This window comes from Bubalus kerabau, chromosome 5, assembly GCF_029407905.1.
Source record: "Bubalus kerabau isolate K-KA32 ecotype Philippines breed swamp buffalo chromosome 5, PCC_UOA_SB_1v2, whole genome shotgun sequence".
NCBI lineage: Eukaryota > Metazoa > Chordata > Mammalia > Artiodactyla > Bovidae > Bubalus > Bubalus kerabau.
The window spans coordinates 50,945,406-50,973,045 of NC_073628.1; the positions used below are offsets into that span (position 1 = coordinate 50,945,406).

Below are 27,640 nucleotides of genomic sequence, written 5' to 3' on the forward strand. Positions count from 1 at the left end.
TTACTATGCTGTCCTTTTTTTGGTCTTAATAAACATTTTCTTCACTCATGGTTGGTGGGTCAGCAATTAGTGCTGGGCTCAGTGGGGTGGTTTTTCTTCTGGTCTTGCCTGGTTTACTCATGTGGCTACAGGCATCTGTGGTTCAGCTGAGCCAGATGGTAGACCAGATGACTCAGTTCACATACTAGTGGCTGATACTAGCTATTTGTGCTATCTTTGGAGTCTATTTTAGTAAACACGAACATTTGTTTCGCTAAGATCTTGAAACATTTATGCCCACTATCCCCTTGACCTAATTTTCCATTGGTTCCTCAGTAGATCAACCATGAAATCACCTACTGTAGGGCTTCAAGACTCTAAACCCTTCTAATCCCTCTATTAGGGAGTAAGATTTTCATGAAGTTTAAAGATAAGGGCTATGAAAGTGAGGGCTGGGAGGCAGGGCTAGAACGTAGATGGTTTTTCATGGGGTCTGAATGCCAAGATAAATTGCATGCATGCTCAGTCACTCAGTCATGTCTAACTCTTTGCAACCCCATGAACTGTAACCCACCAGGCTCCTCTATCCATGGGATTTCCCAGGCAAGAATACTGGAGTGAGTTGCCAGTTCTTACTCCAGGGGGTCTTCCTGACCCAAGGATCAAACCGGCATCTCCTGCGCTGGCAGGCACATTCTTCACCGCAGTACTACTTGGGAAGGCCCAAGTTAAGTTGAATGGACTTTATTCAAGCAGCTTAAGAGTCAAGATGACTACAGGCTAATCCCATTCTCTGAGAGAATAATTACCACTCTGAAAATGTAGAATGTTAAAACTGGGCTATGGAGGGAAAGTACGACCCAAAGCACAAAGACAAAAGCAGTCAGCTGGAAACTAAGTGGACAGTAGCCGTGAGCTTACCCTCGACAGAGTACTTTGCCTGCTGCTGTTGGCTCATTAGCTGCAGCAAGGCCTTCATTAGCATCTCCTGGCTTCTGGGTCTTCTAGGCAGCCCGGAGCTCCAGGGGTTCACTGGAGCACCAGCGTTCACTCTGTCGGGTACAGAACAGCGACGGGGACACCAGGTGGCCTGCAAAGCAGGCTGAAGGGCAGTGATCCTGTCTGCTCACCCCAGACCTGGCGCCCAGGGGGCCGGCGTCCATCCCCATCTGTCCGTTCCAAGCAGCAGAGGCACCTGCTCTAATCTCAGCCCCGCCTTCTCCTCTCTGGGCTTGTTTCCTTATCCACAAAACCAGGGAGGGAGACAGGACTCATGGCCCTCAGAGGTTGGTCTTCAGACCAGACCTCTCTGCTGCTGGTTCACAACAAGCCAAGTACAGAAATTAAGAGCAGTTCAAAAGTTTTTAGTGCTCATGACACTGCTACACAGCCAAGCACATGATTGGGGGACTGTCTTGCTGAACAGAGCACAGACTTTTGTAGGAGTTTCCTGCAAATGCATAAAAAAAAAATTACCACAAACTGAGCAGCATAGCACAACAGAAATTTATTCTCTCACAGTTCTAGGGGCCAGAAGCCTGAAATCAAGGTGTTATAGCCATAGCCCCTCCAGACTCTAGGGGAGAGTCCGTTCCTTGCCTCTTTCAGCTGCTGGTGACTGCTGGCATTCCTCCGCTCATGGCTGCATCATTCTTTCATTTCAGTGCCTTCTCATGTGTGTACGTGTGTAAAATCACTCTCTTCCTCTCTAAGGACACCTGTGGTCACATTTAGGGCCCACCTAGATATAACCTAATATTCCCAGGTGTTGCAGTGGTAAAGAACCCATCTGCCAAAGCAGGAGACACAAGAGACACAGGTTCAATTCCTGGGTCGGGAAGATCCTCTGGAAAAGGAAATAGAAACCCACTCCAGTACTCCTGCCTGGAAAATTCCACTGACAGAGAACCCTGGTGGGCTACAGTCCATTGGGTTGCAAAGAATCAGACATGACTGAGCACACAGTCACACACCTAGATAACCCAAGATGTGTGTGTGTGTGTGTGTGTGTGTGTGTGTGATGTCTAACTCTGCAACCCCATGAACTGGTTCAGATACTGTGGAATTCGTGTGCGACCAGTTGTTACATAGTGCACACGGTACACTCATACCAGTTCACAACTGGAAGAGAAAACCACTGCCCTGCCTTTTGCTCTGCTGGGACTCTGGCTCCTCCGCTACAGCCCAAGAGCCCAGTGAGATCAGCCTGGAAGCGCCAGGAAAGGAAAGGAGGCTGACAGGAGGCCGGGGCATGGGGGCAGGCCCCTCACCAGCAGGCAGTGCAGGGGCTGCTCCTCTCTACCCACTCCTGCCCTCAAACGGCTTTAGCTGTAAAGGGATTAAATTCATCATCTGTTGCTGCTGCTGTTGTTCAAGGGTGCCTCCCTCATCCCATCAATGCTCAGAATATTCAATGTCCAAGTTTGAGAACAGAAACAAAACAGTTTGATTAGAATCCTTGTGGCAGTAGCACTGTCCTACTACTAACATTTGCTCCCCAGCAACATCCTGCCCCATAACTTTTAAAACACTCAGATCCAGGCTTCTTAACAGGATGGAAGAGGCACCTGGAAATCTGACAAAGCAAGGGTTTCATTTCTCATTGCTTGCCTTGCAGGAGCATTTCTTGTCAAAGAAACTACAATTCTGAGTCCTTTTCCATGTCACATTTCAGCCTTAAAGGGCAGACCATGTCAAAATACCTGAGGATGTTTAAATGACAACACTCAATCCAGGTATGGCCATAGCAAAGTGACTACTCTCATCATTCAACCAGGAGTATGAAAGGCAAAATCTTTCTGGAAGTAATTGGCAAATTCTTATTAAATGGTTTAAAACTATATACACCCTCTGATACTATAATTCCATTTTCAGAATTCTACCCTAGGAAATGAATCTGAAATGGGGACAAAACTTAATGCTCAAAGGTATCCATGGCAATGTTTTACATGAGATTAAAAACAAACTGGAAATAAAGTTAATAGTCAACGAAAGAAAATGACTAGACAAATTACAATAAGTTTGTGAATAAAGTTTTATGCAGCCATGAAAAGGACATTTTACAGAGAATTTCTAATAAAAATACCAACTACAACAGCAACAGCTAATCTTTACATGGGTCCAACACTGTCCTAAGCTTACCAGGTGCTTTAGAAATATTAACCCTCTTAATCCTCAGGTTGCTAATGTTATTATTCCCGCTTTACAGATCAGTAAATGGAGGCACCAATACTTAAGACACTTGCTCAAGATCACCCTGCTAGTAAGAGACTACACGGGGTTTTGAGCCCACCCAGTCTGGCTCAAAAGTCTATGCTCTTAAATCCTCTGACAGTCTGAATAATGGTCCCCAAAGATAACAGGTTCTAACTCTGGAACCTGTAAATGCTACCTTGGGTAGATAACGGCACCTCTGCCAGTGAAGAATCTTAAGATGGAGAGACATCCTTGATCATCAGGTGGGCCCTAGATGCCCTCCCAAATGCTCTCACAAGAGAGGCAGAGGGAGATTTCTCACACACACACACACACACACACACACACACACACAGGAAAGGCAGATGAAAACAGAGGCAGACGTTGGAGAGAGGGGGCCACACGCCGGGAACGCCAGCAGACACCAGAAACTGAGGGTCGAGGGATGCCCTCCCTCGAAGAGCCTCCAGGGGGCGCACCCTCCTCAGGCCCGGCTCAGACTTCTGGCCCCCAGAACTGAGGGAATCCATTTCCATGGTCTTAAGCCATCCAGTTTGTGGAAATCTGCAGCCAGAGGAAACTAACACAAGTTCCCATGCTGTAGTGCTCTCAATGCAAGATAAAATATGCTAAATGGGGAAAGGGGAAATCAAAATTTATACACAATGATCTTAATTATGCATATAAAATGCATGCAAATACAACAAAACGTTTTGTAGTGATTATCTCTGAATACTAGAAATTATGGGTAATTTTCAGCATTATGCCTTTTGATATTTTTCCAAATTTCTACAATTAATGTGAATTTCTTTTACAAAGAAATGAAAAAAAAACTTTTTTAATTAGCAACTCATGATACTTCTGCAACTCTAACTCAATCACAAAAATGAAAAATCAAGAAAACTCCCTGAGGATTTTCCTAATTTGGTCTCAGAGCAACACCTGAAGAAACCAACCACCCGGGTGCATTTCATCTCCTAAGAGACTCTAGCCGACCCTCGGCCTCTCTAAAGCCTACCAGTTTTCAGACTCGGGCAGGACCATGACGTGGCTGAAGAAGTTTCAGGCTTGGAAAGAAGACGACAGTCTGAGCGGGTGCATGTTTTCCTATCTATCCATCCACACGAGGTGGTGGGGAGGGGGGAGCACTGGGAGAAGTCCACACGTTCCCAGAGCCCAAGCAGCCCAAACTGGCATGGGCCACATGCCAAGAACCAAGAGGACTGGTTACTAAACATGGAATGTTTGCCTTCTCTGTGGGTGACTTCACAGAGCGACACATCACACTAAACACGGGCTTAATCTTACTGAAGTCCGGACTCCAAGCCCATTCTGTTGCAAAACCCTCCTGCTATCATCTGTCCAGGAAGTCAGAGGACCAAAGGCCAATTTCACTGTATCAACATCATATACTTTGATTAAATACTTTCATATCAAGAGTATGTTAACATCTCCTCCCAATGTATGGTCAGAACTGGATCAACACAGAAAGGAGTGCGTGCTTCATGTTTTGTTTTGCGTGGCAGAGAAGGTTGAAAAGTCACTGGTTCCCTACAACACAGGTCAGGTCAGAGCCGAGGGGCATGAAAAGTAGGTACATGGCTTTATTCAGCCCACCCTGTTATGGTGGAGCAAGCTCAGGCATGGGGTTGATGGGATCACAGTGTGGCATTCATCCTTTAGTCTCTGAGCACACTTATTCACTGACTGTTCAGCCAATCAACATACACGAAGCTACTACATGCCAGGCTCTAAGAGGAAGTTGGCTCACATTTCTAAAGACCCAGTCTCCAACATGCCATCCCCTCCGATGACATGGCCAGGTGAGGCCCCATAATTATGGAGCCTCTTCATCAGCCTTCTGGATCCCAAGAACGCCAGCAGAGCAAAATGCAGACAGGAAAGCCTGAACAGGCCCGGTGGAGGTTTGAGAAGGAGAAAAACAAAAAGCAAATGCTTTAGCACTACAGACCATCCGCCCTCTGTCTCTGTAGGTTCTACATCCAAGGATTCAACCAACCGCAGATGGAAAATATTAGAAAAAAGAAATTTCAAAAATGTCCCAAAAAGCAAAACAAATTTGCCACATACTGGCAACTATTTACATTGTATTTATGACTATCTGGGCTTCCCTGATGGCTCAGATGGTAAAGAATCCACCTGCAGTGCAAGAGACCTGGGTTCAATCCCTGGGTTGGGAAGATTCCCTGGAGGAGGGCATAGCAACCCACTCCAGTATTCTTGCCTGGAGAACTCCATGGACAGAGGAGCCTGGTGAGCCACAGTCTATGGGGTTGCAAAGAGTCAGACATGACTGAGCAACCAAGCACACGTATGACTATTTACACAGGATCTACAGATGATTTAGAGTATACGGGAAGGTGCTATAAATAATCTATAGATTTAAAGTATATGGGAAGACATACACAGGTTTTATGCAAATACTAAGTCATTTTATGCAAGAAAGTTGAGCATCTGGGGATTCTGGTATCTGCAAGAGTCCTGAGACCAATCTCCCAGGGGTACCAAGAGATAACTGTACCTTCCACATACCATCAACATAACACTTGTAATTTGCAGGGATCAGTTGATGATAATTGAATCTCCCACTTGACCATCTACTCCACACAGTCGTGTATTAATATTTTCTCAAAAGTATTTTTTCTTTTTGCTAGCCATTGAATGCCTAAATCTACCAGTGTCTAGCCTTAAGAAGTACTAAATAAAAGGTATAAATTAATGCATGAATAAACATGTGTAATCAATTTACTAATCTGTAAAAACTGAAAAAGGCAGTTTACACAATTATTTCCTAAAGAAAATTCCAACGAACCTAATCCTGTGAGACATGCCAAGAAAAGTTTCATGTGTTATTCAACTGGTGAGAAATAGTACATTCTGTAGCCTCCCATCCCACTTAAAAATTCACAGTGCACATCATACAATGAAGAATACGGGAAGGCCTTCAATTAAACACTTTTTGAACTTCCCAAATCAACTTAACCACAGATGCCCTTTCATGCTTAATAACACTTGCTGATATAAGAGAACCAACATTCTAAGAAAACCCTGGGAAAATAGTAACCCAATTCTTTGTTGGTTGAAAAAACATTTATTAAGCCCTGGAAACAAAAATAATATAAGGGTGATGAAGACAGGCAACATTAAACAAGTTAATATTTAATAGGAATGATACTTGGTGCTATCACCACCTAAGATAAATGTGAAACCTGGCTCACGGCCTACTGTCTACTGGAAGAGACCCATGAACACGTGATGAGTAGAACCAATATCAACGGAAGTGACAGAGACATGCACATATAGCTACATACACGTATATATGTATAAGTGTGTGTATTTGCACACACACATAGGAAGGGAGAGGGTTTTCCAGGCAGATGAGAAGCAAGAGTGTCCAGTGTGCAGAGGTTTTATGCACACATTGGTCTTATCCAGTGGTTTCCAAAATTTGGTCCAAGACCCTCTCTGGGGGTGCTGCCAGGTCAAAACTGTCTTCAGTTGTGTGACATCTGCACTGACGGTGCAAAACCAACAGCGGGGAATGGCTGAGCCTCGGCCGTAGCCAGGCAGCGGCATCAGACAGTGACAGCCGCACTGTAATCTCCACCACGCTCTCATGGCTTAAAAAAAAAAGTCAACTTCATCTAAGAATATACTAATGGAAGCATTAAAAGTTATTAATTCCACTAAATATTAACCCTGAGTACGTATCTTTTTACTATCCCGTGACACAACGAGAAGCACACACACAGCACTTCTGCTACAAGCCCAAGCGTGGTGGTTCTTGGCAGGAAAAAGCACTCATACAACCGAGCGGCAAGCCGAACCGGCCACTCTTCCGCTGAATGCCATTTAACTTGAAAGAATGACTGACAGAAAAGCTATAGTGACTCAGATCTGGGTGTTTTTAGAATGAATAAAGGGAGCTTGTTAGTTCAAGGAAAACTGACAGTATTTGTTACTAAAGAAAAATTTGAGCTTTCAAGCAAAAATTAAAATTTGGAAAAACCCTATTGGCCACTATGAGCTCTAGAGTCTTTCAATACTTGAAGGCTTTTCAGAGGAGAGCGGTAGTGACAGTAACTAATGTGATGTTATTCAAATGACTCATGCATGATGTTACAAAATGCATAAAGATCTTTTCAAATGCAAGACAGACCAAAAGATTTTAATGTAACGGAATATGAGAGACTCTTTGATATAAGATTTCGGATTCTATGCTGCAACAAACCTTGAAGAAACTACCACTTGTCAAGCTCTGATGTAGTTTCAAAGACTATCCACAATTAACTGAATAGGTTGTTAAAACATTCCTCCCTTTTCCAACTATATCCAGGTAAGGCTGTATTTTCTTCATACATAAAACACAACAGGGCTTCCGTGGTGGCTTAGTGGAGAGGAATCCACCTGCCAATGCAGGAGACACGGGTTGGATCCCCAATCTGGGAAGATCCCACGTGCTGCAGAGCAACAAAACCCATGCGCCACAGCGGCCGAGCCTGCGCCCCAGAGGGCCGGAACCTCTGCTTCTGGGCCATGCGCCCCGCAGCCTGTGCTTGGCAACAGGAGAGACCACCGCAATGAGCAGCCTGTGCGCTGCAATGAAGTGAGGCCCCTGCAACTAGAGAAAAGCCACAGAGCAATGAAGACCCAGCACAGCCAAAAATTAATTTTTCTAATTTTTAACACACACACACACAACATACTACAACAGAATGAAGGTAAAACCATTGATGAGAATCCAGCTGTCTCCCATTAAGGCAGGCAATAAAGTTATCTGGAAAGAAGCAAAACAATGTCCCCCTTCATTTTCTGCTTTGGAAACAGTTATTTTTCATTAAAAGTGTTATCTGTATTATGTAATGGGTTTGTTACTGCTATATTTAAACTAATTTAATAAACGCTTTAAAATCTTTTCAACTTCAATTTCTAATATTATAAGTACTGCTAGATATAACCCACATAACTGAAAGCTCTTTGGGGATCTCACTAGCTTTTAAGAGTTTTAAAAGGGTCCTGAAATGAAAAGTTAGAGAGCTGCTGGTTGTAGGGGGAGGGGAGGGGAGGGTGAAGAGGCGGCCGGAGGGCCAGCAGTGGCCCCCACTGTGGTGAGGGGTCAGGGCTGATCTGACAAGAGCCAGCAAAGGAGTGGGGAGCACCAAGAGGATGCAACAGACGTGCCTGCCAAAGAAACAGCAAGGACACCGAAGAGCTGACTCCTACTCGATGAACATACAATTCTAAACGCCAGTCAGTCTGATGGGAGGGCAGACTGCAGGACACTGAAGGTCCATTACTACAATCTAAAAAAAATGAAATACAAATTCCTATAAAAGAGGAGAAACAGAAAAGTATTAAAATTTAACGACAGAAGGGAAAGAAGCAAGGTCACGCAAAATAGACATGCAACCAACTAGAATTCTGCAAAGTGAAGGAAATCATCAGTAACAGTACAGGGCTTTAAAGATCTAAAGATACCAAAATCAAGGTGCACTTCGGGCAAGGCTGAAAAGTAAAAATAAATGAGCAGTAAAGAGCAGTAAGCCACAGCAGTAAAGAGGGGAAACGAATGCAGCCCAGAGAAGACAGACAGAAGTCTTCACAAGTCAAAAGCTGGGAGGAAATCAGCTCCTATTTCCAGAGCGTGGGCTCCATCCACTCCAGGGTGGGGCAGGGGCTGGGGAGCTGCTGCGGGAGTGGGCACGAAGCACTTGACAAGGAAGGAGACCCCTGCAGAGTCCAGCACAGGCAGAGGCCGGGGATCCTTAACTGGACGACCAGAGTCTCGCCCAGGAAAAGGTGGATCACGCCAATCAAAAACCCAGACCACCAGACAAGACAACTATTAGAATTTGCTCTCAAGGAGCTTATAATCATTATTTTCTAAATCAAAAACAAAAATCAAGGAACTTCCCAGGCAGTCCAGTGAAGTCCAGTGATTAAGACTCCAGGGGCACAAGCTTGGTTTCTGGCTGGGGAAGATCCTGCAGTGCTGCAAACAAAAAAGACAACAAGAAGAAAACCTAAACCCCACAAACATCCATAGGCTAGCTGTAAGGAAAATGCAAACGGCACGCTCTGAGAACAGAAGAGGTTAGCAAGTTTCTCAAACTCCCTGGGCCTCAGTTTTCTCTTCTGCCACGTGGGGAGTTCTGTTCTCTCAAAGCCTCCGAGACGAGGAGGTCAGCAGGACGAGGCTTCACAGGCCCTGTGACCACACAGACTGCGCACCCGCCCAAAAGTGCCAGACCCTGCGACAGAGACAAGGAGCATCCAGGCTGCAAGGATGCAGGTCGGATGGGGGGAGAGGACAAGAGAACAGGTTCTATCTGTCAAACAGAAACCATCCAACTTCTGTTTTCACCACAACCTGCAGAGTGAGAAAGACACTTTACTTGGCAACCCAGCGTGCGCGCGCGCACACACACACACACACACACACGCAGCGTCTCTGAGATGCAGGCTTCCGGTCTGACCCTGGTCAGTTTCTCCAGTTCCCGCAGTCCAGTTCCTCCCTGTGAGTCAAGGACAGGAAAAACAACACCATGACTTCAGTTGTTGTGGAGAAATAAGTCAACATGTGTAAAGTGCTTCACGGCATCAACCTTTCTCTGTAAAACTCTTACTATACACAACTTTCACAAAACTCAACCTGACTATGTGTATTCCACTCTCATGCCTTCCTCCCATTCTATCTCTTCTTCTTTTTTAATATTGGCAGAGACCCTCTGGATTAACTTCGGAACCCCGTTACTGGGGTCCTGACCTCCAGCTGGAGACGAGGGCTTGGACCTGGGTAATAGTAATGGAAGAGACAGAGCTGATAGTTTTGGGGTGACTGGTTACAGGGGAGGGGGTGTCAGATGACTCAGTCCTCTGGGATGATGATGTTGTTGGGGGAACAACAGACACCCACCCTGGCCAGACACCATAGTGACCACTTGCAGGAGTTATCTTAAACAGCAGGTCCTAACAAGCTGCTGCTGCTGCTGCTAAGTCGCTTCAGTCGTGTCCAACTCTGTGTGACCGCATAGATGGCAGCCCACCAGGCTCCCCCGTCCCTGGGATTCTCCAGGCAAGAACACTGGAGTGGGTTGCCATTTCCTTCTCCAATGCATGAAAGTGAAAAGTGAAAGTGAAGTAGCTCAGTCATGTCTGACGCTTATCGACCTCATGGACTGCAGCCTACCAGGCTCCTCCGTCCATGGGATTTTCCAGGCAAGAGTACTGGAGTGCAAATTCAGATTCAGATTTTCTAGTCTTACTCCCTTTAGTTGCAACCATTACTAAAGCTGTCATTTTAATAGTAACAGCTATATTTGTTAAGCACCTACCATATACAATGCACAACTAAGGACCTTAAATGCAGCATCTCCTGCAATCTTCAATCTGCAGGGTAGGGATTATTATTTCCATTTTACGGATGACAAGATTGAAGCTCAAAGAGACAACATAGTTGAGTAAGTGGCAACACTGGAATTCAGACCCAAGGCTACTTAACTCCAAAGTCAAATAAACACAATCACTCTGAATTTTCTGCCCTCTTTTTCCCTGGCACAGGGGCTGGAGAACAGCCCATCTGATATGGAGTCCACAGTCAATACTCACCAAAGACCTAAGCAGGGCTCAACTCACAGAAAGCTTTTTTAGGCTTGAGAAAGCCACAGTTTATCAAGATTCATTCATTCATCTCCTACCAGCACATAGGTCAAGTCAAGCTTATTTTTAACTCTATCACTTAAAAAAAAAATGGAATGTGCTAATGGCCTCTCTTGTTTCTGAAAGAACGTTTAGGGACTTCCCTGAGGGTCATGGTTAGGACTCCATGCTTCCACTGAATGGGGCCTAGGTTTGATCCCCGATTGGGGAACTAGGATCCCACAAGCCTCACAGCATGGCTAAAAAATATATTTTTTTAATTAAAAAAAATTTTTTTTAAAGAATGTTTAATTAAACTAAGAAACTAACTACGCTCAGACTAATCAAATTATTAGTGTCAGGTCGTTAGTAAAACAGTCACAAAACGCACAACAGTTTCCATATCTGCTGTGTTTCAGTCTGCCCAACATACATGACTTCATCTGAGCATCTCAGTAACCATGGGGTGAGAACAAAACAAGACTAAAAGACGTTCAGTGAGTCCCCGACGGTCACAGTTCCTGTGACTCAGGACCTGGTTATAAGCTACAAAAGAAAGCGCTCTGAGCAGAAAGGTCACAGGAGAAAGAAGACGGCCCGGGCAGCAGAGCTCCCAGATCCCCCCCACCCCCACCCCGCAGCGTCCTCCCGCCCTGGACGGCCCAAACCTCCCCTGCAGACAGGAAGCCGGCACTGCAGAGCCCGCGTCCCCGCCCACCACCTCAGACGGAAAGGCTCTGGGGCCTGGAGTTCTGGACGCCAGGGGGGGAGTCTGAAATGCCTCCCCAGCACTGTGCTGGGTGGGGGACAGGGGGATGGATGGCCCCCAGAGGCGTCCCATCATCTGAAGCTGAAGCCCTCCCCTTCATCTCTCTGACCTGGCTGAGGGGTCCAAAAGTGGCAAAACCAGCGTCATGCTTTCCCCTTGTAATTTCCACACAGGAGGCTGCCTCAAGCTTGCAATGGTACAGGACAACCCCGCACTGGCAGCTCCGGATAAACAGAGGCAGGAAAAGAAAACCATTTTAACATCCTACTGTTAGTGTGCCAGTCGCTCAGTCACATCCAACCCTGTGTGACCCCATGGACCGTAGCCTGCCAGGCTCCTCTGTCCATGGGGATTCTCCAGACAAGAACACTGGAGGGGGTTGCCAGGCCCTCCTCCAGGGGATCCTCCTGACCCAGGGATCGAACCCAGGTCATCCATATTATAGCAGGCAGATTCTTTACCCATCTGAGCTACCAGGGAAGCCCACATGACTGCAATTATTGCCTTGGAGTGAGATACCTGGGGCTTCATAATAAATTCTTCCCTTTTACTAAAAAAAAAAAAAAAAAAGATTCAAGGGGAGCCCTGCCTGGCCCAAGTAGGTCAAGGGTCTGCTTACAGCACAGAGACAAATCAAGAACCACTCCTGGCAGGTCCCAAGTTCAGACAGAGGAAAGGTGCTTCCCCAGAAAAACAGGAAGGGTCCACCAGTCTCCAACAAAGGAAGAAGGCTTATTTAAGGCAGATGAAATAACACCATAAACATAAGTACTCAGAAACCCTGCACACACAACTGGTAAGCCACTGCTCTTCAGATCCCAAGTCCAGTAATCTCACTCATTCTACACCACAGCTGACATTATTTGGGCACTAAATTGTAAAGCAATAACAGTAAAGAACAGCCAGTGTAGAATAAGGTGCTAATTGTGCAGTAAAGATGCTTAGTGCAAACAGAATTCAGAGAAATCAATGCACCCTTTTACATCCATGGAATATTCTAAAACTAGAGATCTCCAAAGAATTGACACTTTTGAACTGTGGTATTGGAGATGACTTTTGAGAGTCCCTTGGACTACAAGGAGATCCAACCAGTCCATCCTAAGGGAGATCAGTCCTGAGTGTTCACTAGTAAGGACTGATGTTGAAGCTGAAACTCCAATAATGTGGCCACCTGATGTGAAGAACTGAAACTCATTTGAAAAGACCCTGATGCTGGATAAGATTGAAGGCGGGAAGAGAAGGGGACGAGAAGAGGATGAGATGGTTGGATGGCATCACCGACTCAATGGACATGGGTTTGGGTGGACTCCGGCAGTTGGTGATGGACAGGGAGGCCTGGCATGCTGCGGTTCATGGGGTCACAGAGTCGGACACGACTGAGTGGCTGAACTGAACTGAACTGAGAGATCTCCACACCACAGTTTTGTGCTAGGATGAAACAGAAACCATGTTTCTTCATCAACGAGAGCCAGGCCTGCCTCCCAGCTCCCTTCTGACTCCCTACAGCTGAGTAAAAGGTCTCTCCTTGGGTCCACGACTTTTTACTCCTCTCTGCCCAGGTGACAACTAAAGGCCCTGCTTCTCAGGAAGGAAGCAGAAATCAGGACACAAACCCAAGTCGACCAAGATGAAGGCAAGGGCCCAACTCTCTGAAGCGACTAAAGGGCCAACACAGAAGGCAGGGCCCACACAGAAGGCAGGGCCCGTGGGAGGGAAGGAAGTGGAGGGGCGGGGGCCCTGCAGCTCGCCGGGGGTTTCCTTCTTCTTCATCAAACACAGCTCTCACCCTCACTGCTGCTTCACAAATATTCTTTGCTGTAGCTGGTTCCACTGGCTGCACGGGGTTATGATGACTTCTAAAAGCAATCCAAGAAGTGGGAGCTTTTGATCCTTTTCTCAGTGGTCTAACCTAAACCTGGATCACTGGAATCACCCCCACTTCTCTGCTTCCAGCATCTTGCTTCTCTTCCTGAGCTGTGGCCACTTCATTGTCTCCCTCCACAGACCAGAGACAAACGCTGGTATTTACTGGGCGCTTCCCTGGTGGCTCAGATGAGAAGGAATCTGCCTGCAGTACAGGAGATGCAGGTTTGACCCCTGGGTCAGGAAGATCCCCTGGAGAAGGAAATGGAAACCCACTCCAGTACTCTTGCCTGGAGAATCCCATGGACAGAGGAGCCTGGCGGGCTACAGTCCATGGGGTCGCAAGAGTCAAACACAACTTAGTGACTAAACAACAACATGGTAATGCTATGTTTAACTTTTAAGGATCTCTTTAACATGTCTTGAAAATAGGAAATGCTACAAAGAAAAGCCAGAAGGACTCTGAAAGCAAAAAGCAAAATGCAGTGAGATCAAAGAAGTTAAAAAAAGAAGTTTGTCTAGTCTCACCCCTTCTTTCAATAAGCTGAAGTCTGGGCACAAGGAACCGAAACAGTACACTTCTTCTTAAAAGGCTGAGAACACTAGCAGGAGAAAGCTAAGATATGTAATTCTTGTTGTTCAGAGCGAGCCGCGAGCCCAGGGCACAGACGCAGCCTCTCTGCACCTGCCTCACCGGCTTTCATGCGGCTGATCACCGCTGACGCTTTAGCAGGACGGCCAGTGGCAAGACGGAAATGTGGAGGGGCTGCACCAGAAGAGGCCACTTCGACACCTTTAAATTAAGTGAAGAAGAAAATAGTTCACTGAAGGCAGAGTGAGCTAACCACAAATGACAAACCGACTCTTCTGACACAAGCAAAACACCAGCGTGACGGGGACGGCGGCGAGCCAGGAGACAGGCAGGAGCGCCAGCGGTGCTCGGGGGGCAGGGGGTCCATAAACAGCAACTCAGTCAGCTCGCTGTGCGTGGCTCCCCACAGACACACCTGAAACACCAGCGGTGGCCTGAGATTAAGTCCACATCCCTGCTTTTGGCCAAAGCAGAGTCTAGCAAAGATGCATGTGCAAAAGGCAGAAGCACTCCCAGATTAGCTCTAGCAAGCCCTTTAAAGTTCAAACTAAAACCAAGGCCAGGAAGGAAACAAAGCGAAAGGTAGCTTATTATCAATCAAAAAAAGTCTCCTTTTTCACGAGTGGCTCTGCCTGGTCACTTCAGATACAGACAGACCTGGTGCTTGGACTGGGGAACGTGATAAAGACAAATACAGACGTGACTTAAAAGCCAACAGCAAAGTGGGCTTCCCGGGTGGCGCTAGTGGTAAAGAATCCTCCTGCCAATGCAGGAGAAGCAAGAGACACGGGTTTCATTCTTGCCTGGAATATTCCAGGGACAGACGAGCCTTGTGGCTACAGTCCTTAGGGTCCCAAAGTGTTGGACATGACTGAGCACGCATGCCAGCATGCACACACACACACAAACACACACACACGCCCTTACTTGTAACATCCCTTATGTGTGAGCTTCTGGAAAGTCGAGACTTAACTCCCACCTACCAGGCAGACCTATGGTCTGAATACATGGGAAAGAGTATAGAAAAGCACAAGGACTCATTTGACAGAGGCAAGGGAAACAGACATACGCTGAGAATAATATAAAATCTAGGTTAAAAAAAACAAAGGTTATTAGGACAGAGAGCTACAGGTCCTTGATAAAGTGGGATTCTCCTGGCACCCAGCATCACGTCACTCAGGCCCGAGAAAAAACAGAACGCCTGGCTGCAAAGCGGAGTATTAGAACTAGAAGGAGTGTGTGACGTCTGTGCCCCTCCTTTGTTTTAGAGAAAACAATACTGAGGTTTGGAGAGATTCAGCAACATATCCAGGACTGACTGTTAACAACGGCAAAGCCAGGCCTATAACCCTGGTCTCCTGGAAGGCCTTCCACTAAACAGTATTGATGATGGTGGTGCTGGTGCTGGTGCTGAAGAATTTACCAGCAAACATTACAATGCGGGCTTTACATGTATTATCCCATTCAATCAATCCTCAACAAACTATAAGGCGGCAGCAGTACTTAGGTGGTGCCAGTGGCAAAGAACATGCCTGCCAAGACAGGAGACATAAGAGACCCGGGTGCAATCCCTGGGTCGTGAAGACCCCCTGGAGGAGGACATGGCAACCCACTCCAGGGTTCTTGCCTGGAGAATCCCATGACAGAGGAGCCTAGGGGGCTATGGTCCATAGCGCCGCAAAGAGCTGGACAGGACTGAAGTGACTTAGCGCACGTGCAGTACTATTATTAGCCCATTTCACACGTGAGGTGCAGAGAGGTTAAGCTACTGGCCCAAAGTCACACAGCTACTGGTAGAAGCAAAGGGAGATGTGCAACAGCATGGATGAACCTGGAAAGCATTACGCTAAGTGAAAGAAACCTGACACAGAAAAACAGATAAATCACAGCAGGATCTCACTGATATGCAGAATCTAAAAAAGTCAAAACCCATCACAGAACAGAATGGTGGTAGCTGGGGTCGGGGGCAGGGAGATGATGGCCAGAGAGAACAAACATTCAGTCATGAGATGAATACATTCTAGGGTGTAATGTGCAACATGGAGACAACAGTTAATAATACCAAATGCCTAATTTGCTACAAGCGTAGATCCTCAGTGTTCTCACCACACACAACAGAAGTGGTGACTGTGTGAGGTGGCGCATGTGTTAATTTACTTGATTGCAATAATCATTTCACAATGTGTATGTACATCAAATCATCTTGTGGTACTCCTTAAAAATATACACTTTTTATTTGTTAATTATGCCTCAGTACAGCTAGGAAAAATAAATAAGAGGGAAAAAAGCAGCACATGAAGGATGGAAACCTAGGTCTAGTTGAAATCCATGCTCTTGACCCTTATATTAATATTTGACTGCCTCCAAACAAGGGAGGAAGTCACATTTTTAACTAAAATGTACACCAGAAACTTCTTATCACTGGGTAGTTTTTATTGTCTATCACCTTGCCATTCAAGATTAAAAACAAACAAAAAAAAAAAAACAATCTGTACTAAGGGATATAAAGAACAAAAATATTTTAACTTTGGTGAGAAGGCTTAATACTCTCCAGCCCAGACAACAGAACTGATTAGACTCAGACCTGAAAAATTAGAGGCTGGAGCCAAAACACGTCCCTTTGGGATTTTGTCTGGCATCTTGCACTTTCAACAAGTTCCATATTTATTTTCACAGAGCTAATTCTGACTGGATAGTGGTGCTGCCAGGCCCAGTTGGTGATTTCAGAAATCAGTGTTTACCAGATCTTGGCACTTCCACTAAAAACATCACAGAATCACCAGTTTAATCATAAGCGTGGCTACGTTTAGTTTTAGAAAACAGTTATTTTTGAAAATTGTCAAAATGTAAAAAATGACATTAAATGAAACTGATGCTTTTTGATTAAATAAAAAGCATCTGACTTTTGTAAGAAATGCCATTTATCTTCTCAGATACCACAGTGAGAGTGCCATCTCATTGTACATGGAGATGCTCTGCTCTGTAAGCTGCAGAACCAAGAATGTCTCCCTGCAGACACCTGCCCCAGCGCAACACCACAACCTTTCCCTGCACAACTGAACTGCAGGCTCGGGCTTCCGGTCCCTCCACGATCTACACCAGTCCCAGAACTGCAGCTCCACAAGGGCCACCTGCCGCAGGCCCCCATGAGTCAGAATCCTCAATGTGCATCACAAAGACAAGGGCAGCAGAGAAGGCTTCCTGTGCACGATCAGAGGCCCAGCGCTGTGTGAAGGCCCTGTGCGCTCGAGCTCTCTCCTCTCACGCCCCCCACACTCAGCAGGAGGTGCCCCTCTTACCGCCATCTTTAAAGACAGAGACACTGAAGCTCAGCAGGGCTAAGGGAGCTGCCCTGGGCTGCACACCCAGACGCTGCACACACACACACACAATCCAGGTCCCTCAGACGTGAGCGCCCAGCCCTCGGCCCCCTCACTCCGGGGGCTCTCCCTCCCCTCAGATGTGAGCGCCCAGCCCTCGGCCCCCTCACCCCGCGGGGCTCTCCCTCCCCTCAGATGTGAGCGCCCAGCCCTCGGCCCCCTCACCCCGCAGGGCTCTCCCTCCCCTCATGCACAAAGCCCAGGAAGGCCCCCCTGCCATGTCCTCAGACAGCGCAGGGCAGGTTCTCACTTCCAGTATGAAGGGAAAACGCTAGGGGTTCTCCCAGGCAAACCAGCTGGATAAAGGGAGCATTAAAGGAAGAGAAAACATCTCTGCCCTTAAGAACTTGACCGTCTAAGCTAGAGGGCTCTAAACAAATCCCTGTATCTCTAGGGCATTTCCGGTCAGCAGTGTATTTCCATCATCATCTGGGACACATGCACACACACGGAGCCTGACTGTGTGTGACGCGCTGACACTTCCTAACCTTCTTTCCTTTTAATTCGAGTATAGTTGGCTTACAATATTACAGTCGTTTCAGGTGTACAACATAATGATTCAATACTTTTATAAATTATATTCCATTGAAAATTATTATAAAATATTGGGTATATTTTCTGTGCTGTACAATATATCCTTGTGTGCTCAGTCACCCAGCTGAGTGGGACTCTTTACAATCCTATGGATTGTTGCCCGCCAGGCTCCTCTGTCCACGGGATTCTCCAGGCAAGAACACTGGAGTAGGTTGCCATGCCCTCCTCCAGGGGGTCTTCCCGACCCAGTGATCCAACCCGTCTCTGTGTCTCCTGCACTGCAGGCGGATTCTTTACCGCTAAGCTATCAGGAAAACTCCACAATATACCCTTGTTGCTTATTAATTTTATACATAGTAATCTGTATCTCTAAATCCCATAGTCTTAGGTCCCTTTGCTTTTTCTTGTTGTTGTTGCACCACACACACGGTTTATGCGGGATCTTAGTTCCGTAACCAGGGCTGGCACCTGTGCCCCTGCACTAGGAGTGCCGTCTTAACCACTATACTGCCAGGGAAGCCCTTTTTTTTTTTTTCACTGTGTCAACCTACTAACTTGACTCTGTGACTGTAGATTCTGGATGATAGCTTGAAAAGCCCTGCTCCAGAATGCCCTATTTTAGCTCTAATTTTAAAAATAAATAAAATGGCAAAAAACAATCAGGAAGCTGGCCCTGACATCTAGCTTAAGTTTCTTAGGCTGCCAGGTCACTTCAATGCGCACGGCTGCACACGTCCTGGGGCGGACACAGCAGTGACCAGGGTGGCCGAGGGCCTGCACCTGGAGTCCTCTGACCTGCACCCATGCGCTGCCCAAGTCCTCCAGATTCTGGCCTGTAAACTGGGAGCCAACGCCACTCACGCCCGAGCTTGTCGCAGGCCACCTGCCCGGAAGCTGGTCCCCGCTGCTCCCCGCTTCTCAGGAGGCCTAGGACGCAGGCGAAAGGGGGCCAAGCCTAGCCTGTGGGACAGGCCAGGCCCCCAACCCTGGCCTCTGCCTCGCAGCGCCTGACGCCCCCCGGTGGTCGCGGGCAGCTCTGCTGCTGCAGTCCGGCCTGTGGCCCCTCCACCACACCGAGGGCCACATTCAGACCTCACCTCTCAGGGAGGAAAGGTCTGTTTTCTATAGGAAGCATGACACATGAGGTGCCTAAGCTACGACGGGGCCTCGGCCAGGCCCCTGCCCTCGGAGCACGCCCTCAAGCTGGGCAGATGGACAGGTAAACAGGTGACCGTATAACCCACTGGGCCAGGCAGTGTAACTGAAACCCAGGCATCCAGGGAGAGCGCACCTCATGCTGGAAGGCCCACTCCTTAATCCTAGCTGACTTTTTTTAGTAGGAAAAAAACCACAGCTCACAAATTGCTAATGTATTAAGAATCAGAAACTACCGCCTCCAAGCCAAGTCTCAAGCCCGGAAGAAAAGCATCCTTGTCTGCTCTTGTTGTTGTTTAGTTACTAAGTTGTGTGCGACTCTTTGTGACCCCATGGACTGTAGCCCACCAGGCTCCTCTGCCCATGGGATTTCCCAGGCAAGAATACTGGAGTTGGTTGCCATTTCCTGTTCCAGGGGATCTTCCTGACCCAGGGATGGAACCCACATCTCCGGCATTGCAGGCAGATTCTTTACCAAGCCACTGGGGAAGCCCATCCTTGGATATACGGGCAGCAACAGCAAGCAGGACCGTCACGACTCCAGCACCGCCTCCCTGATGTGACTGTACGCTCCCTGAGGCTGGAAGTAAGGTCACCTGTTCAACATCACAAGACTGGAATCTCGAAAGATGGAAAATTGCTGATTGCCTTTCCGGTTCCTCTGGAACTTGCTCTATATTTGTCCAGAATCAAAATTACAAAAGGAAGGAAGGGTGGGTAGGATGAAAGGCCTCCTATGAGGTGGTCAAAAATAAGACTGAATCCACTGGATGCTTAAGTAGGTCTTCTGAAAGGTGAGGCCAGAGGCCTCAAAGTTAAACTTTAAAAGTCATCTTAAGATTATAAGTCACTGTATATGTGTGTACTAAAAGTATTCATGTGTCCAATGTGAATACTTGAAATACGTGTTTCTCAGTATGAAGATTCGTTAAAAATCTAAAAAGAGGGTTACCACATGGCCCAGCAATCCCACTGCTGGGCATATATCCAGAAAAGATGGAAACTGTAAAGATACATGAACCCCACTATTCATAGTGTCACTGTTTACAACAGCCAAGACACGGAGCAACATGACAGATGAAGGGATAAGAAGACGTGTTATATATACACAGTGGAATATTACTCAGCCATAAAAAAGAATGAAACAATGTCATTTGCAGCAACATGGATGAACCTAGAGATTACCCTAAGCGAAGTAAGTCATACAAAGAAGGACAAATACCATATGATAACACTTATATGCAGAATCTAAAAAATCACACAAATAAATTTATTTACAAAACAGAAACAGACACTGCAAATAAAACCTATGGTTACCAAAGAGGAAAGGGGAGGAGGAAGAGATAAATTAGGAATTTGTGATGAACACATATAGACTACTATATATAAAATAGATAACCCACAAGGACTGTATATCACAGGGAACTGCATTCAGTATCTTAAGCTGTATGTATGTGTGTATGTATATAACTGAATCACTTGGCTGCACACCTGAAACTAAAACAACATTGTAAATCTCCCGTGTGTGTGATACGCTTAGTTGCTTAGTTCTGTCTGACTCTGCAACCCCATGGACTGCAGCCGCCAGGCTCCTCTGTCCACAGGGATTCTCCAGGCAAGAATACTGGAGTGTGTTGCCATGCCCTTCTCTAGGAGATCTTCCCAACCCAGGGATCGAAACCAGGTCTCCCGCACTGCAGGCAGATGCTTTACCGTCTGAGCCACCAGGGAAGCCCAAAATATCACACTTCAATTAAAAAAAAAAAAAAAAACCTGTTTCCAACATCCTATTTTGGCATTTCTTCATTTTTTTAAACTACTGGGCTTGGGCACTTGAGAGAGGCCATGTGGTTAACAAGGATACCCTTAGAGCTCTGGTCCCAGCAAATGAAGCAAATGTCAGCTACCCAGCTCCCAAACCAAAAACCTTAGAAAATACCCGGCTAAAGCAGGACTCTTTATGCTCCATCCTCTCTCCCTCGCTTTGGAAAAGGGAGTGTCCCAGGGAGGTCAGTTACTAAGGCTCTCGGGACGGTGGGAGCGCCTCAGGCCTCTGCACCCGAGTTACAGGCCTGTGATCTCTCCAAGCCGTGCTGGCTTAAAATCAAGACAGAAAGTAGTAACCTGTTCACTGAGTTCCGGGCGATTTCATGTACACTGTCTCGTTTACATCTACTCAGCTCCTTCAGATATTATGATGATGCCCGGCTTAGGGGACACAGATGCAGAGGTTGAGTAAAAAGCCAGGAGGTGACTGGGAGGGACACTCAGATGGGCCCAGACGTGGCCCCCAGGCCCCACGGCGTCCTTGCCAGCGGGGGCAACACATGAAGAGGGCACATGTTCACTCTCAGAAGACAACTGAGTTTTAGTTAATACCCCTGCTGATGTTTTGTCTGAAACATCAGAGAAGCCTATGCAGTATGCTACCTAAAGTCTCAGGTTTGTGATGTCCCTTGAGAACCCATCCAGGGATGTCCCTGGTGATCCAGTGGTTAAGAATCTGCCCACCAATACAGCGGACTCGTGTTTGATCCCCGGTCTGGGAAGATTCTTCATGCTGCAGAGCAACTAAGCCGCGTGCCTCAACTACTGAGCCCATGCTCTGCAACCAGAGAAGAGAAGCCACGGCTGCTGCACCTGGAGAGCAGCCCCAGAGCTCTGCAGCTCGAGGAAGGCCACACGCAGCAACGGAGGCTGAGTGCACTCAGTAAATAAACAAATAAAATTTGTAAAAAAAGAAAAGAAAAAGAACCGGTCTGTGAGCTGGGGTCAGCAGTGGCTCACTGTGGGACAAGCCTGTGCACAGCGCCTGAGAAGTGTGACACGCCCGCGACGCACACACCACGGGCAGCAGGCTGACTGCCGGGGCTCTGCAAGACGCGCAGGGGGAACAACTGCAGAGAGAGACGGGCAAACACACACCCGAAAGCTTGTGTTTACTCCCCAAAAACGCAGGGAAAGCAGAGTCCTGAGGACAGAAGGATGTCCAGGTGGACAGGCCCTGCATCCCAAGGAGTGGGTGGAGATGACTCCATCACCACCTGCGTCTCTTCGTAGACCTCACCGCCCCACCGCACTCACCCAAGGCCTTAGTCAAGAACACCCAGAGAAAAAAGAGGGAAAGGGGAGAAAATGCGAACAAAGAGCAAAATTCCCACAATTCTGTGGTCCATCAGATCAGAGAGCTGGCCTGAAACGTGGCTCCATTTGCACACAGAACCTCTGAGTCAGGAGGCCGGCGCCCTAGCGCCCACACCTGTTCCCCTCCGGGGGGAGGTCACTCCTGCCTCTGAACAGGCCCAGGAGCTGCTACCCGACTCCCCGCTCCCAGATGGGCTCCCAAAAGCATGTAGAGTGAGGCAAGAGGCCGCACTGGGCAGACGGACCTGGGTTCCTCTGCTCAGTGTTATGCGGCAGCGGGAACGGGAGGGAGCCTGGTGGAGAACGGATATTTGTACAACTGTGGCTGGGCTGCTGTGCATCTGAAAATATCACAGCACTGCTAATCAGCTATGCTCTAATACAAAATTAAAGGTTTTAAAGAAATTAAAACAGAAAGACCTGGGTTCAAATCTCTGGTGCTGCTACTTACACACGGGGTCTGTTGGTATCACCTGATTCTTGCCTTACAAAACAGGGACAGTAATTCCTTACTTCCAAAGTTGTTGTGAGGAGTAAATGAAACAACACACCTAAAAGCCTTGATCGTCAACCAGCCGCTCTTACTAACATAAGCAGAAGCCACCCAGCCCTGGGTAATAACTAGATCTTATTCTTTAAAAGAAAAAGATTTCAGGAAGTTAATGAGGACTGACCATTTTCAGAAAAATCAAGGCTGTGGGGTGGGGAAAACTATACTCCCTCTCCTTCTGGAAGGATTCTGAAACCTCTCCACCACCGGCGCCCCTACCAGACGGAGAAGTGGCTGGCAGGTCTCCTTACCTCCAGACTCTTCACACTTTATAAATATACCACACGACCCAACAGAGAGTGCTCGCTGCCAACCTCCTGGGCAAACAAGCCCAACAATATTTGATCCGGAAATTAAACGTCCAGGCAGCCCAGCCACACTCAGTTCAAAATAGATCTCTGTGACCTACTTAATCTTCCAGTACCATTCCCAACGCCAGACCCAGGGGGGCGGGCGGGTCCGCTGACTTCCGCAGGGCCCTGCACAGCACCCCAGCTTTCCTGTAATTCAAAACATGCACTGAAACAGTGATGGCTCAAGAAATTATCTTGGGAGGGGCCAGAAAGAAACCTTAGCTTAGAAACAGCTGATTGAAACAGTTGTTAAAAAGCAAAGAGTCTCCAAGTCATGACGACAATGCACCCCTCTGACCAGCTCCCATGATGTATTTTCATTCATTTAAACAAAGGCTACCACCTCTCTTGACAGTCCATTTTCAAGCTACCTATCCGTCACCCTCACAGTTGTTTCTGGAGTATCGATACCTTCTCCAGGACACAATGGGCTCCTTGAGACCCTGTCTTCTTTATCGTGATATTTCACAGCATCTTGGTGCAGCGAGAAGCAAGCACCGCATTCACCACCACTGCCTCACCAGCAAGTCTTCCAGGTCCCACCCACTCCCACGCTTGGCTCCTCAAGATTAGGGACTAGAAAGAGACAGACTTTGCTGGCTATAAAGATGAGAAAGGCACAGAAGACCAGGGAAAGCTGCTACATAGTTTCAACCACCAGGTAGCTACCAAACAGACCTCCTCTATTATAATTCATTTCACTAGGGCGGTGTGACCCTTGGGGCAGGAGACCAGGGAACCAGGGAAGTGAATCCAAGGGCCTTGGCAGAGTCAAAGCCAGTAAAATCCCAGAGCATTCCAACATACAGTATGAGGCAGACAATGGAACACTGTCTTTAACTAACTAGGCAACGGTGGAGGAAGCAAGCTGAGGGCCAAAACCAAAGAGAACAAGTCAAAGCAAAGCTGCTAGTCTTCACATAATCCACCCTCCCCAGGTCTCCAGCATCAGCAGCATAGACTCCTCTCCCAGACTGAGCTCTCAAATACCATCCCACGAATTTACTTGGTAGGCCTTTAGTTTGTTTAGCACTTTGACCCCATCATGACATTTAATCCTCTGCGATCACGAGACAAGCAGAACAAGCATTTTCATCGCCCACTTAGAAATGAGGAAATTGAGGCCATAGCATGTCTACCCCATGGTAAAAATCAGGTCTACTGCACAGACCTTCTAACTCCAAGTTCAATGCCTTTTCTCTAAAATCACTCGCACAGTATGCCCAGGCCTGGGAAAGCCAGGTATCTGAGCTCCAGCCCTCTGGTCTCCAGCCCACTGGCCCCTACGACTGAGAACCTTCTGGATACAGAACTCTGACACACAGGCCACACACACACACGTCCACCTGCTTAACAAACAGGTGCAGAGAAATCACCGACCGTGGTGTCACTTACGTCAGCCACGGTGCCCCAAGCCAGGTGACCACCCGCCTGCCTGTAAACACACTAAACCCAACTCCAGAGCTTTCAAAGGACAGACACACACACACTGCTTTCCGCAATCAAATGGTGATCGCGGGGCAGGGTAGGTAATCACAGACCCCAGCAGCCACAAACCAGAGATCCTAGACCTCCGAGTACCAGCACCCTGGGTCTACATCCTGTTTCCGGGACTCCTTACTCTCTGTGACCTTAAGCATCTTTGTTTCTCTAAATCTCAGCTTCCTCATTTCTAAAATAAGGAATTTAAAAAAAGGATCTCATGGTGAATATATTTCATGCCACAGAACTGAAAAATGGTTAAAAAGGTAAGTTTTGTATATTTCACCACAATAAAATAAAATGGGCTAGCATTTATATTGTTAGAGAACCTCACAGGTTCATAACAAGAATTAAATAAAAGTTTAATGGCAATTCTTATGTGTGTAGCACATACTAAAGCATAATAAATAGCTATTTATTATTTATAGTAATTTTAATATTAATAGCTTTTATTATCTAGGCAATATGTGCTCAACATGGAAAATGCTGAAAAACAAAAAGATAAAAAGAATCTCCTTTAATACTAAAATCCAGAAGCAACCACTGAAATAAAATTCTTTATGGTATTTTTCCAAAGCATAGATATTTTGTAAATTTGTAATATAATATATAGTCAACTTTGTCATCATGATCCATTCTTTTCTGAAAAACTGCAGAAACAACTCTCTCTACATCCAGAAATAAAGGGACTTTGTTCAGGGCAAGGATCAAAAGTTGCATGAAACTTGAGGCAGGAACACAGAGCTCATGCTGAACAGCTGGGGACACCTGCCCCCAAAGCCAGGAGGGAGGTGTCCATCAAACCCCGGCCACCTGTTCCTGCCTCCCCATCGACGCTCACCCGGAGAGCAAGACCCCGGGGTCTGGCCAAGCAGGACAAGGGCCATGGGGGAGCCCATGGGAGCTCTGCGCACCATGTCCCCGCCCTCGGGAGCTCCTGCAGTGACAGGAGAGCCACTGCAGGCAAGTCACCCTGGGGCCTGTGCCGCAGGCTGCGGGGGCACAGGAAGGAGACACGCGTGACAGCCGTCCCATCCAGCCCCCTGTAAGGAGGTCACCCAGGCCCAGGAGACAAGTGACGGCCCCGAGGCTGCAGGGATGAGACCAGTCCCGACTTCGGGCCAGAAGGCTGAGCTCTCAGGGTCCTGAGGTAGCTCACAGATGCCCAGTTTAAACACACACACACACACACACACACACAAAGAAACCATCAAGGCCAATATCCAGTATGTACGTACAAGTCCTTATTTACTAGGTGCTTAGGGCACATCCCCAGTGCCTCAGCATTAAAGAATCCTCCTGCCAATACAGGAGACGCAGAAGACGCAGGTTCGATCCCTGGGTGGTGAAGATCCCCTAGAGAAGGAAATGGCAACCCGCTCCAGTAGTCTTGCCTGGAGAATCCCATGGACAGAAGAGCCTGGCAGGCTACAGTCCACGAGGTCACAAAGAGCCAGAGACAACCAGGCAGGCACACACTGGGAGCATGTCAGCACAGAGACAGTGGTGCCTGGGCACAGGACAAGGAGCTTGTTTTACCCGGACCCTGGGGCTCTGCCTGGCTCCCGTCCGTGGGCAAGGCCTCTCTGCCTCTAATGCAGAAATGAGGCCAGACTCCACCGACTCCTGGGGACGCCACATGGGCCAAAACTTCCCGGAGTTCCCTGCAAAGAAGGAAGGTCTTCTGCTGGGCTGGGGAAGCAGCCCCAGGACTAACCTCCAGAGAAGGAACCACGATCCCACAAAACACACTTAAAGGTTCTGTCCCCTGCGAGGCATGGCCTTCCCCCACTTTCTTTTGGACGGGTGAGTATTCTGTTGGGAAGCAGGGGCAGGGAGCGAGCGGCACCCCCAAGGCAATTCCTGAAATCCAACAGAGGAGCAGCTGCTCCAGGCACTGGGGAGTTCTATTTCCATCTCTGCTTACACGTAATTATCTCCTAAAGCGGTGCTCCCCGGAAGGCTGGCAGCGCCAGCGGCCCCAGGTCACCTCCTGGACCGGCTGCTCCTGCACCAGCATCACAGAGGGAGGCCTGGAAGACAGCCCAAAGCAGGGCCACCCGCGCCCACTCCTCCCAGGCCCGGACTGCAGCCGTGCCAGGCCCTTTCCTCTGGAGACGCGGAGAGGAAATCAAAAGGGAGCCAGATAAGGAGCTCCGACGCCGAGCAATCCATAGTTATGAGTCCCCAGGGGCCACGCGGGCCAAACCAGCCCAGGCCGGCCAGCCATGCCCGGGGCGCTTTCCTTCCAACAATGAAGGGGCTCGGACGCGGGCCCGAGTGCTTTCACAGCAAATAGGAACGACAGCGCACAGCTCTGCATGCTCTGCGTGCCGGCGACGAGCTGGGGGCAGCGAGAGCCTGGGTGCCCTGACGCCGCCTGGGCGCCCAGCCCGTGCCGCGCCCCTCCCGGCCCGGCGCTCTGCAGGCCAAGGGAGGCAGCCTGAGGCGCTGACTCCACTCTTCTCACGGTGACAGGGTCCACGGAAGGATGCAGGCCCTGAGTGCCCTGGGCGCGCCGGCCTCAGTCGGCAGTTTCTACGCCTTCTGGGGCGCGGGCACCGTCCCGGGTGGCACCCCCCGAGCCGGGCTGGTGGCAAGACGCGCCCCGGCCTCCTCTGCTCTCTCTTCTTGCCTGTGATTTCCGCATGGGGAGCAGGTGATGTACAGGCATCTATGAGGAGGCAGGACACAAAGGAGAGGGCGGTGGGTTGAGGGTCAATAGAGCAGAGAGAGACAACTGCCACAAAACACCCTGGTGCCTGAACACGGCGCTGCAGCGGCATCTAAACCCGGAAAAGCCTCAACCGGCTGCCCACCTGCCAGTGATGCTCTCGCTGTGCTTGCGGACTCGACACTGGCTCCTAACCCACGGGGGCAAAAGGTCCCCACCCCAAACACACACACACACACAACTTCCACCTCCACGCCCCCACACCAGCCTGGCAGGCGCACGTGTCTACCTTGAGGCCTCTGTGGCAGCTG

General features: G+C 48.2%; 1 protein-coding gene across 10 annotated transcripts in view; it reads right to left on the bottom strand.

Annotated features, from left to right (window-relative positions):
- Positions 1-27,640, bottom strand: part of SMCO4 (single-pass membrane protein with coiled-coil domains 4) — a 77,601-nt gene that overhangs the window by 37,578 nt on the left and 12,383 nt on the right. Inside the window, exon 1 of one of the 10 annotated variants that reach the window (XM_055581643.1) lies at positions 901-965. The exons of the other annotated variants lie outside the window; for them this stretch is intronic. The gene's annotated coding sequence lies outside the window, so the exon portion shown is untranslated. Of the gene's footprint in view, positions 1-900; positions 966-27,640 lie in introns of those variants that run through there. 10 annotated transcript variants of the gene reach the window in all.